This window comes from Neovison vison, chromosome 12 (genome assembly GCF_020171115.1).
Source record: "Neovison vison isolate M4711 chromosome 12, ASM_NN_V1, whole genome shotgun sequence".
In the NCBI taxonomy this organism is placed as follows: Eukaryota; Metazoa; Chordata; class Mammalia; order Carnivora; family Mustelidae; genus Neogale; species Neogale vison.
In genome coordinates this window covers 139,290,390-139,303,363 of record NC_058102.1, presented here as the reverse complement: position 1 = coordinate 139,303,363, position 12,974 = coordinate 139,290,390, and positions in this window count along the sequence as shown.

Below are 12,974 nucleotides of genomic sequence, written 5' to 3'. Positions count from 1 at the left end.
ACTCCATCCCCACCCCACAAGGAAGACATAGAGCAGTGGGATTGGACAGATGCCATATGATGCACACACACACGCAGAATGAAGAAGAACACACTAAATTTGAAACAGGGAGAGATATGTCCACATAATGTGGTAAGTTCAGCACAGGTTGTGTGGACTCATTATCTCTTGATAAGGAAGTATTCCAGGTCCAAGGCTCATTCTTACATAGCTGAATATGGGTCAAAGAACTTTATTCATGAGGCTGCCTTAACAAAATGGATGGTTTAACATTTTCTTATTTCAAAACTTATTACAAAGCTACAGTAATTAAGTCAGTGTGGTAATGGCATAAAGATAGACATATAGGGGCGCCTGGGTGGCTCAGTGGGTTAAAGCCTCTGCCTTCAGCTCAGGCCGTGATCCCAGAGTCCTGGGATCGAGCCCCACGTCGGGCTCTCTGCTCTGCAGGATTCCTCCTCTCTCTCTCTCTCTCTGCCTGCCTCTCTGCCTACTTTTGATCTCTGTCTGTCAAATAAATAAATAAAATCTTCAAAAAAAAAACAAAAACATAGACATATAGACCAAGAGAACAGAGTAGAAAGTCCAGGAAGAAACTCTTACAAACAGGGTCAAATAATATTTTTTATTATATTGGGATTTAAGATAATTCAAGCGGGAAAGAACAGTCTCTTTTACAAATGGTATTGGGAAAACTGGATATTCACATGGAAAAAAAATGAATTTGAATCCTTATTTATATCATACGTTAAAATAATTAAAGATTAAAACATAAGTGTAAGACCTAAAACTATAAAACTCTTAGGAGAAGGGGCGCCTGGGTGGCTCAGTGGGTTAAGCCGCTGCCTTCGGCTCAGGTCATGATCTCAGAGTCCTGGGATCGAGTCCCGCATCGGGCTCTTTGCTCAGCGGGGAGCCTGCTTCCTCCTCTCTCTCTCTCTGCCTGCCTCTCTGCCTACTTGTGATCTCTCTCTGTCAAATAAATAAAATCTTTAAAAAAAAAAAAAAAAAACTCTTAGGAGAAAACATAGGGGGAAACTTCATAACATTGGATTTAGCAAGGATTCTCAGTTATGACACCAAAACACACACAACAAAAGGAAAAACAAATAAATTGGACTACATCAAAATTTAAAACTTCTGTGCATCAAGGACACCATCGACAAAGTGAAAGGTCAATATATGAAATGAGGAAAAAAATATCAGCAAGTGATATATCTGATAATGGGTTAATATTCAGAATATATAAAGAACTTCTGCAACTTAACATTAAAAAATCAAATGGCCTGATTAAAAATGGCCAAAGGACTGGAATAGACAATTCCCAAAGATGACATACAGATGGCCAATACAGAGATTTTCAATATCACTAATTATTATGGAACTGGATATCAAAATGATAATGATATCATCTGATACTTATCAGAATAGCTAAGTAACTGAAATTGAGCAGAGTCTATAAGATTAAGGGCCAAGGAACTGCACATAAGCGACTGCACTATAGGTGGTTGTTTCCCATGTGAGTGTTGGGTATGATTATCAATTCTGTTACTGCTAGACCTGCAAACTGGGAATTGAAGAATTATGTAAAAATGGACATGGGTGGTAAGATCCGGGTTTTCAATTATTATAGTGGGCGTTTACACTTAAGTAAGGAAACAAGGCTAGGGTGATCCATGATATAATGGACTTGAGTTGGCCATTTCAGGATGTAGTCATATTTTCCTTAAAATAGATACAGATGGTTACACATAGAAATATTTATTTGGATGAGTATACATACATATATTTTCTTGCCTTGTCAGCTGAGAGATCCTAAAAGAAATGACACACCCAGAACCCAGTCCTGGTTTTTAATTCTAATTCTACAAAAAAATAAAATAAAAAAAAAAAAAAAAAAAAGAACCAGGACTTCTTGAAGAGATGTGTGATTCTAGTGCTGATGATCCTGGAGCATCCTATTGTGCTGGAAAATAAGGAATGCTTTAAACACACACAAATGTGTGTGTGTGTGACTGATGAGGGTAAACTGAAGGGAACCAGGAGCCAACTGAAAGAGGTTGTAATGACCAAAGGCTAGAACATTTGAAGAACAAAACAAAGTAGTATTAGATTATAAAGTAAAAAGTAAATTTCCATAAATACATACTGATAAAAATAAATGTTTAAGTAAATAAATAAGTTCTGGAGAAGTCACAAATATTGCATGCAAAAGAATTCCAAAAAATGTATGCAGCCACATTATCTTCAAGAATGAAAGCGTAAATCTTTACTCCTTAAGTGTAGGCTGTGCTTATAATGACATCCCCCCCACAAAGAGTATGACATGGAGAGGGGAAAGTGAGTAACTTTCTAATGGGGAAAACTGCCAAACTCTACCCAGTCAGGTGAGCAAGGTCAGCATCAACAGAGATAAGTCGTGGCGTTAGTATGTAACCTTAATGTGGTGTGATGAACATGACGCTCTATCTTTCTGCTCTCCCAATAACCCATGGCTCCATCTAATCATGAGAAAAGCATCAGAAGATTTTAGTAGAGAAATATCTTAAGAAATACTTGACCAAATCTACCTCATCAAAATCGTCTGGTTCATCAAATGCAAGAAAAGTCTGAGACACTGCCACAGTGCAGAGGGACCTAAAGAGACATAATGACTAATGCAATATAGTGTCCCAGATGGAATCCTAAAATGAAAAAAAAGGGCATTAGGTCAAACACAAAGGCAATCTGAATAAACTGTGAAATTTAGTGCATCAATATTGGCTTGTTTATTTTAACAAATGATTCATACATTAGTAATAGGGGAAACGGTGTATAAATTGTATGGGAACTCTGTACAATCTTAATTTTTCAATAAATCTAATAGTGTTCTAAAAATAAAGTCTTTTAAAAATCATTTTTCTGGAGATTTAAATTGTTTTTTAAAATAAGGCCTATGTAAAAATATTGGTTATATTTTTAAAATCCATGATAGGAAGAGACAATCATTACATACGGTTTACTTTGCACATTCCAAAGCTTTATTTTATTCACATTGTATTTAGTAGTGGCAAGTGAACATATGGTCTCCTATAACCTAAAAATATTGAAATCTTCCAAGATAATTATATCTGATCTTCCCATGAATCTCAGGGGCAGGAGTTTTCTTTGGGTCAACCTAAATGTTTTAAGAAAACATGTTACTTCAAAAACAGGTCAGTTCTTAAAATCTACAAGATATCAAAATTTAACCTATAGATTACCCTGAACCTAGGAGTGAGATATTTAAGGTTCTCCTGCAGATCTGTAAATGGCTTTAGTCAGTTTCCATTCTCCTGCCTCAAAACCATCCCCCTCCTCTCAACTTCTTTACCCAACTGGGCAGAATCCTAAGGTACAATGTGTTTCGAATCTTGGCAGCTAAAAATGCCTCATCACTACCATTGCACACATGCACTTTGGGAACCTTATAACAAACTATGATTGTCATTATGAGGTCATGGTTATCCTCTCCCTCTGATTGGCCTTTCCCAGATTTCAGATATGGCAATTCTACTGCTATTCCTGAACCCCACCATTTATTATTTCAAATTGCGGATCTTAGAAAAATAAATCTGTGCATCAGCCAGCTCAAAATGCAGTAAAACTACTTCTCTCCAGCTTGCTTTGCTTCAAATGTATTGGTCAAGAAGAATGTTTTCTTTTTGTCTATTTGATCTCTGTTGCTTTTGTAGGAGCTGCATTTTCTCAGAAGATATGCCTTTTCCAGCGTGTCATCTCTCTGGAATCACATGGGATGTAACCTTTTCAAGTTGGCTTCTCTCATTTAACAGTATGCATTTGAAGTTCCTCCATGTCTTTTCATGGTTTGATAGTTCATTTCCATTGTCTCGATGTACCACAATTTATTGACCCATTCACTTACTGAAGGACACCTTCTTTTTTTCTAGATTTGGGCAATTATGAATAAAGCTGCTTTAGATATCTATGCTAGGTTTTTGTGCGAACATAATCTTCTGTTCCTCTGGGTAAATACCAAGGAACACAGTTGTTGGATTGCCTGGTAAGAGTATGTTCATTTTGTAAGAAACTGCCCAACTGTCTTCCAAAGGGTTTGAGAATTTTCTATTCCCACCAGCAATGAATGGGAGTTCCTGCTACTCCACATTTTCACCAGTATTTGGTGTTCTGGATTTTGGCCATCCATATAAGAGTATAATGGTATCTCATTTTAATTTGCATTTCTCTTCTGACATGATCTGAAGTTTCTTTTCATATGCTTATTTGTCATCTGTATTCTTTGGTGAACTATCTGGTAAGATCTTTGGTCCGTTTTTAACTTAGGTTGTTTGTTTCCTCATTATTAAGTTTTTTTAAAAGTTCTTTGTTATATCTTGGGTAATAGTCCTTTATCAAATGTGTCTTTTGCAAAAGTTTTCTCCCAGTCTGTGTCTTGTCTTCTCATTTTCCTGGTATTATCCTTCATGAAGCAGAAGTTTTTAATTTTAGTAAAGTACAGCTTATCCAATATTTTTTTCATGTATTATATCTTTGATGTTATATCTAAAAAGACATCACTGTACCCAGTTGATGTTATCTTCTAGGATTTCATAGTTTTTGTTTCACATTTAGATCTATGATCCATTTTGAGTTAATTCTTTTGAAAGTTGTAAAGTCTGTATCTAGACTGATATTTTTGCATGTGGATGTTCGGTCATTGTAGCACCATTTTTTGAAGAGTATCTTAGCTCCATTGTATTACCTTTTTTACTTCGTCAGAGACCAGTTGACTACATTCATGAGGATCTCTATATGAGCTTTCTATTTTGTCCCATTGGTCTATTTTTCTGTTTCCCTAATACCACACTTGATTGCTGTGGTTTTTGTTTTTTTTTAATTTTATTTGTTTATTTGACAGAGAAATCAGAAGTAGGCAGAGAGACAGGCAGAGAGAGAGGGGGAAGTAGGCTCCCTGCTGAGCAGAGAGCCCGATGCGGGGCTCGATCCCAAGACCCTGACATCATGACCTGAGCTGAAGGCAGAGGCTTTAACCCACTGAGCCACCCAGGCGCCCCAGTTGCTGTGGTTTTATAGTAAATCTTGAAATAGGGCAGTGTCAGTCCTCTAAATTTGTTCTTCTCCTTCAATATTGTGTTGACCACTCTTGGAGTTTTTGACATTCCAAATAAAATTTAGGGTCAATTTGTTCTGCAAATAACATGCTGAGATTTTTATTGCAACGGCCCTGAATCTATAGATCAAGTTGGGACAAACTGACATCTTGACATACTGTCTTCTTATCCAGTTTTTTGGTTATTTGATTTGGTTCATCAGTTTTATAGTTTTCTTCATAAAGATTTTGTACATATTTTATTACACTTATACCTAAGTATTTCATTTTGGGGGATGCTGATGTAAGTGGAGATATCTTTTTAATTTCAAATTCCACTTATTTTTTGTTGGTATATAGGAAAGCCATAGACATTTGTGCATTATTCTTGTGTTCTGCAAATTTTCTATATTCATATATTAGTTCCAGAATTTTGATATTATATTAGTTGATATTATGTTAGTTGATATTTGATATTATAATTATAATTATATTTATTATATATTATTATATTATATTATTATATTATATATTATATTAGTTGATATTTGATATTATATTATATTAGTTCCAGTTGATTTTTTTCTGATTTTCTACAGAGACATTCATGTCACCTGTGAACAAAGCTAGTTTTAGGTCTTCCTTTCCAATCTGTATACCTTTCTTTTCTTGCCTTATCTTGCCATATTATATCAGTAAGGACCTCTAGTACAGTGCTGAAAAGAAGTGTTGAGAGGGGACATCTTTGCCTATACCTGATCACAGTGGGAAAACCAAGTTTCTCACCATTAAGTGTAATACTAGCTGTAGGGTTTTTGTAGATGCTCTTTATCAGGTTGAGAAAATTGTCCTCTATTCCTAGTTTACTGGAGTTTTTAACATGAATCGATATTAGATTTTGTCAAATGCTTTTTCTGCAACTATTGATAAGATCCTGTGTTTTTTTTGTTTTTTTGTTTTTTTTGTCTGTTGATGTGGTGGCTTACATTAATGATTTTTGAATGTTGATATGATGTCTCATATCTGGAGTAAATCCCACTTGGTTATGTTGTATAACTTTTGTACTCTTTTGTAACCAAAGTTGTTAATAATTACTGAGGATATTTGCATCTATATTCATGAGAGATGTTGGTCCATATTTTTATTTCTTTGAATGTCTTTGTCTGGTTTTGGTATTAGGATAATGCTGGCCTAATATAACCACCTCTGCTTCTCTCCTCTGAAAAAGATTGTAGAGAATTGGCACAATTTCTTTCTTGAATGTTTGATACAATTCACCAATGAACCTGTCTGAGCCTGATGATCTTTGTTTTGGGCAGTTACTCATTATTGATTCCAGTATCTTTCATAGACACGGCTTATTCAGGCAATTTTTTTTTCTTCTTACATGAATTTAGGCTGATTTTGTCCTTCAAGAAAGTAGTCTAGGGGCGCCGGGGTGGTTCAGTGGGTTAGGCCTCTGCACTTGGCTCAGGTCATGATCTCAGGGTCCTGGGATCGAGCCCCTCATCGGGCTCTTTAAAAAATGGTCTTTTTTATGTAGGTTATCAAATTTGTGGGCATAGAGTTATTCTTAGTATTTCTTTAGTATCTTTTTAATGTCCATGATATCTGTAGTGATGTGCCATCTCTAATTTATGATATTAATAATTTATGTCATCTCTCTTATTTTCTTAAGTAGCCCAATTAGAGGATTATCAATTTAATTGATCTTTTCAAAAAGCCAGGTCTTAGTTTCTCTGGTTTTTGAGGATTCTATCGATGCAGCTTCATTTTTTTTTTTAAGATTTTGTTTATTTATTTGACAGAGAGAGATCACATGTAGCCAGAGAGGCAGGCAGAGAGAGAGAGAGAGAGAGAGGAGGAAGCAGGCTCCCTGCCGAGCAGAGAACCTGACTTAGAATTTATTTTTTATTTTTTCATAGGATTTCCACTTCTCTTGTCAGAGTGTGCGTCTGTCCTCACACGCAGTCTTCTTTATCCATCGGAGCCCTGAGTGCCTGAATCAGAATTGTTTTAAATTCCTCGTGCAATCATTTCCATCTCCCTGCCACACCGGAGTCTCGTTCCGAATCTTGCTCTGTCTCTTCAAATTGTGTTTCTTTGCCTCCTGGTGTGCCTTTTTTTTTTTTTTTTTTAGATTTTATTTATTTATTTGACAGAGAGAAATCACAAGTAGGCAGAGAGGCAGGCAGAGAAAGAGGGGGAAGCAGGCTCCCCGCTGAGCAGAGAGCCCGATGCGGGACTCGAACCCAGGACCCTGAGATCATGACCTGAGCCGAAAGGCAGCGGCTCAACCCACTGAGCCACCCAGGCGCCCCCCTGGTGTGCCTTTTAACTTCTTACTGATAGCCACATATGATGTCCTTGGTGAAAGCACCTGCTGTGAGTAACGTGGCGGGTGGGTGTGGAGGGTGGGAAGCGCCCGCGGTTCTGTGACTCTGTCCCAGTCTGTTAATGGCCCCGTGCCTCTGGACTGGGAGCTTCGCAAGTGTTTCTCATTTATTTTCTACCCCTCAGGTAGGCCAGGATGGCTGAAGCAAGCAGAGGCTGGGTATTTCCCTTCCCGGGTGTCAGTTCTGCTCTGATAACAGCCCTGCAGGTTAGGGCTCTGGTTAATTAGCTTCCCCCGAGGGCAAGTCTTGTTAAGAAGAAAAGAGTGTCCTGGCGTGTTTCAAAATGGTTCCTTTTCCACTTCCCTGACGAGAGGATTTTTCTCCAGTATTTACTCTGTGAACCTTCTTGAGCTCCTAAAGGTAAGTTTATCAGTATTCTGGGGCCCCCCACCTGTGACCGGGTCCCCCTGGAGTTTTAACTGACTTACCTGTGCTGAATCACTTGTCATTAATAGTTGAGGTTTTCCTTCCTGCGCCCCTTTCTGCTCCTGAGTCTCTGCTCTGGTAAATCCTGATGACCTGCGATTGTTTCTCTCTTTCTCGGTCTTAGAGGCAACAATTTGCTCTGTGTCCTTTTCTGCCTTATGAATCCAAGGAGAGTTGTTAATAGTTTTCAGTCTGTTCAGCTGTTTCCCTGTTGTTAGCGTGGAGTGGTGGCTTCCAAGCTCCTTACTGACGTGGAGAACGAGGGCAAGGAGATGTTGCAGGGGGTGCGGGGGGTGTTTTTGGTCGGGGGAGCTTGCAGGCCACTGGCAAGTACTTCAGACAGACAGGGTGGCCTTCCTCCAGAAACTCAACTGCCTGGATGTTAATTCTTTACCACAGGAGAGGCAAAAGGCAACCTTAGCTCGATACTAACCCAACTTGTAGGATCCTGTAACTCTTCTTTAACATATAAAAATTCCTTTGGAACCTTCCTATATCTCTACCGCCTTCCTCTGGCCCCAAAATATATTTTAGTAATCATCCTCCAGGTATGTGGCGCACTGATAGCCTTATGACTACTAAGGTTTTACTGAACCGTGGTAAATGACCTTCTCCTAACAGCAGCTAGCCCCTCCAGCTCCTAGAAACCTTTCTTCCAAATTCCTTAGAGAATTCCGCTACCCCTAGCCCCTTCCTAACTTGAAAGTATATAATTGGCCACACCTCACAACCCTAGTGCGGCGCTTTCTGCACACAGGTCCTGTCCCCGTGCTTTAATAAAACCACCTTTTTTGCACCGAAGACATCTCAAGAATTCTTTCTTGACCATTTGCTTTCAAACCCCAACATTTCACATGACAAGTGGAACTGGAAAGTGGCGGTTAAATTGTGTTTTTACATCAGTTTTGCCACACCATTTTATGGGAATTTTATTAGGAAGGTAGCCATTTGAATGGAGGAAAAGTACTGAGACCTAGAGGCAGACAACCCGATTTGAATCTTGCCTATACCATTTGCTAATTGGATGTGCTTAGATGTCTCAGATTTCAGCTTTTTCAGTTTCAAAAAATGAAATGAGAAAAAAAAAAAACCTCATTGGTTTGATCTGTTCATCAAAATCATTTATATGAAGAGGATAGCTCTGTGCCTCTCATGTAGTGAGTTCTTAATAAATATTTACTCTTTTCTTCCACATTACATTGGGGAGGGTTTTTTGTTTTTTGGTTTTTTTTTATGAGAAATACAGTTAACGTATAACAAGAAAGGGGAAAATCATAGTTTGTGTCTGGAAATGATAATTACTGGAATTGAAAAATTAAAATTCAGTTCCCCAAAGACCTAGATTGACTTCTTTAATATGAGTTTATAAGGAATATGAAGTGGAAAAAGGAGAAATTATACACACCACACACACACACACACATACATTATATATATTATACAGCACATACACTTTCTTTTTTTAATTTAATTTTATTTAATTCTATTTTTTTCCAGTGTTCCAAAACTCATTGTTTATGCACCATACCCAGTGCTCCATGCAATATGTGCCCTCCTTAATACCCACCACCAGCCTCATCCTACCCCCCACCCCCGCTTCCCTCCAAGACCGTCAGTTTGTTTCTCAGAGTCCATAGTCTCTCGTGGTTTGTCTCCCGCTCTGATTTCTCCCAACTCCCTTCTCCTCTCCATCTCCCAATGTCTTCCGTGTTATTCCTTATGCTCCACAAGTAAGTGAAACTGTATGATAATTGACTCTCTCTGCTTGACTTATTTCACTCGGAGTGATCTCTTCCAGTCCCAACCATGTTGATGCAAAAGTTGGGTGTTCATCCTTTCTGATGGAGGCATAAGACACCATTGTATATATGGATCACATCTTCCTTATCCATTTGTCCGTTGAAGGGCATCTTGGTTCTTTCCACAGTTTGGTGACTGTGGTCTTTGCTGCTATGAACATTGGGGTACAGTTGGCCCTTCTTTTCACTACATCTGTATCTTTGGGGTAAATACCCGGTAGTGCAATTGCAGGGTCATAGGGTAACTCTATTTTTAATTTCTTAAGGAATCTCCACACTGTTTTCTGAAGTGACTGCACCAACTTGCACTCCCACCAAGAGTGTAGGAGGGTTCCCCTTTCTCCACATCCTCTCCAACACATGTTGTTTACTGTCTTGTTAATTTTGGCCATTCTAATTGGTGTAAGGTGGCATCTCAGTGTGGTTTTGATTTGAATCTCCCTGAGGGCTAATGATGTTTTCATGTGTCTGTTAGCTATTTGTATGTCTTCTTCAGAGAAATATCTCTTCATGACTTCTGCCCATTTTTTGACGTGATTATCTGTTTTGTGTGTGTTGAGTTTGAGGAGTTCTTTATAGATATCAGTCCTTTTCTGTAGTGTCCTTTGCAAATATCTTCTCCCATTCTGTGGGTTGTCTCTTTGTTTTTGTTTGTTGACTGTTTCCTTTGCTGTGCAGGTGCTTTTGATCTTGATGAAGTCCCAAAAGTTCCTTTTTGCTTTGTTTCCTTTGCTTTTGGAGACAAGAAGCAACAAGAAGTTGCTGTGGCTGATGTTGAAGAAGTTACTGCCTCTGTTCTCCACTAGGATTTTGGTAGATTTCTGCCTCTCAATCAGGTTTTTTATCCATTTTGAGTTTATCTTTGTGTACGGTATAAGAGAATGGTTCAGTTTCATTCTTCTATACATAGCTCTTCAATTTTTCCAGCACCATTTATTGAAGAGATTGTCTTTTCCATTGGATATTGTTTCCTGCTTTGTCAAAGATTATTTGACCATGGAGTTGCAGCTCCATATCTGGGCTCTCTACTCTGTTCCACTGCTCTGTGTGTCTGTTTTTATGCCAGTACCATGCTGTCTTGGTGATCACAGCTTTGTAGTAAAGCTTGAAGTCAAGCAACATGATGTCCCCAGTTTTGTTTTTCTTTTTCAACATTTCCTTAGCAATTTGGGCTCTCTTCTGGTTCCATACAAATTTATGGATTTTTTTTTTCTAGCTGGTGGAATTTTGATTGGGATGGCATTGAAAGTATAGATTGCTGTGGGCAGTATAGACATTTTAACAATGTTTATTCTTCCAGTCCATGAGCATGGAATGCTCTTCCACCTTTTTGTGTCTTCTTCAATTTCTTTCATGAGCGATCTGTAGTTCCTTGAGTACAGACCCATTACCTCTTTGGTAGGTTTATTCCCAGGTATCTTATGGTTCTTAGTGCTATAGTAAATGGAATCAATTCTCTAATTTCCCTTTCTATATTTTCATTGTTAGTGTATAAGAAAGCAACTGATTTCTGTACATTGATTCTGTATCCAGCTGCATTACTGAATTGCTGTATGAGTTCTAGTAGTTTGGGGGTGGAGTCTTTTGGGTTTTCCATTATAAGGTATCATGTCATCTGCAAAGAGAGAGAGTTTGACTTCTTCATTGCCAATTTGAATACCTTTTATCTCTTTTTGTTGTCTGATTGCTGTTGCTAGGACTTCTAGTACTATGCTGAACAACAGTGGTAAGAGTGGACATCCTTGTTTTGTTCCTGATCTCAAAGGGAAGGCTGTCAGCTTTTCCCTATTGAGGATGATATTTGCTGTGGGTTTTTCATAGATAGATTTTATGAAGTTGAGGAATGTGCCTTCTATCCTTACACTTTGAAGGGTTTTAATCAGGAATGGATGCTGTATCTTGTCAAATGCTTTTCTACATCAGTAGAGAAGACCATGTGGTTCTTCTCTCTTCTCTTACTGATTTGTTCTGTCTCATTGGTTGATTTGTGAATGTTGAACCACACTTGCATCCATCCCATGGATAAATCCCACCTAGTCATGGTGGATAATCTTTTTAATGTACTGTTGGATCCTGTTAGCTAGGATCTTGTTGAGAATCTTGGCGTCCATATTCATCAGGAATATTGGTCTGAAATTCTCTTTTCTGATGGGGTCTTTTCCTGGTTTGGGGATCAGGGTAATGCTGGCTTCATAAAAAGAATATGGAAGTTTTCCTTCTGTTTCTATTTTTTGAAACAGCTTCAGGAGAATAGCTATTATTTCTTCTTTGAATGTTTGGTAGACTTCTCCAGGTAATCCATCAGGTCCTGGGCTTTCATTTTTGGGGAGGTTTTTGATCACTGCTTCAATCTCGTGACTAGATATTGGTCTCTTCAGGTTGTCAGTTTCTTCCTGATACAGTTTTGGAAGTTTTTAGGTTTCCAGGAATACATCTATTTTGTCTAGATTGCTTAATTTACTGGCATATAACTGTTGATAATAATTTCTGATGATTGTTTCTATTTCCTTGGTGTTAGTCATGATCTCTCTCTTTTCATTCATAATTTTATTAATTTGGGTCTTCTCTCTTTTCTTTTGGATTAGTTTGGCCAGTGGTTTATCAATTTTATTGATTCTTTCAAAAAACCAGCTTCTGGTTTCTTTGATGCATTCTACCGTATCTCTGGTTTCTATCTCATTGATCTCTGCTCTAATCTTGATTATTTCCCTTCTTGTGTGTGAGATTGGCCTAATTTTTTGTTGATTCTCCAGTTCTTTAAGGTACAAAGAGAGCTGGTGTAGTCTAGATTTTTCACTTTTTTTGCATGAGGCATGGATGGCTATGTATTCCCCCCTTAGGACTGCCTTTGCCGTATCCCATAGGTTTTGTACTGATGGCACACTTTCTGACTCCGAAATTAAGTCTCTTATAAAATATATCTTAAGAAAATATGTGTAAAATAATTTCAAGGATATATGATACAATATTATCTAAAGTAAACATTGGAAATAATTCAACTCAGTAAATGATGGTACATACATAAAATGAAAAATGATATTTTCAAAATTGTAGGGTAGATACCCATTAAAAAAAAGATGAAGTAAAGAAAACCAGTCACTTGGAGAAAACATTCATAATACAAAGAAATCACATTTGTTTATATACAAACATAAAGCAAGTCAATAAAAAAATTTAGTGGCAAAATATTTTAACATACCCTTCACAACAGTCACTTTAAAAGGTGCTTAACTTTATTAATAGGAAAATGCAAAATAAGACCAC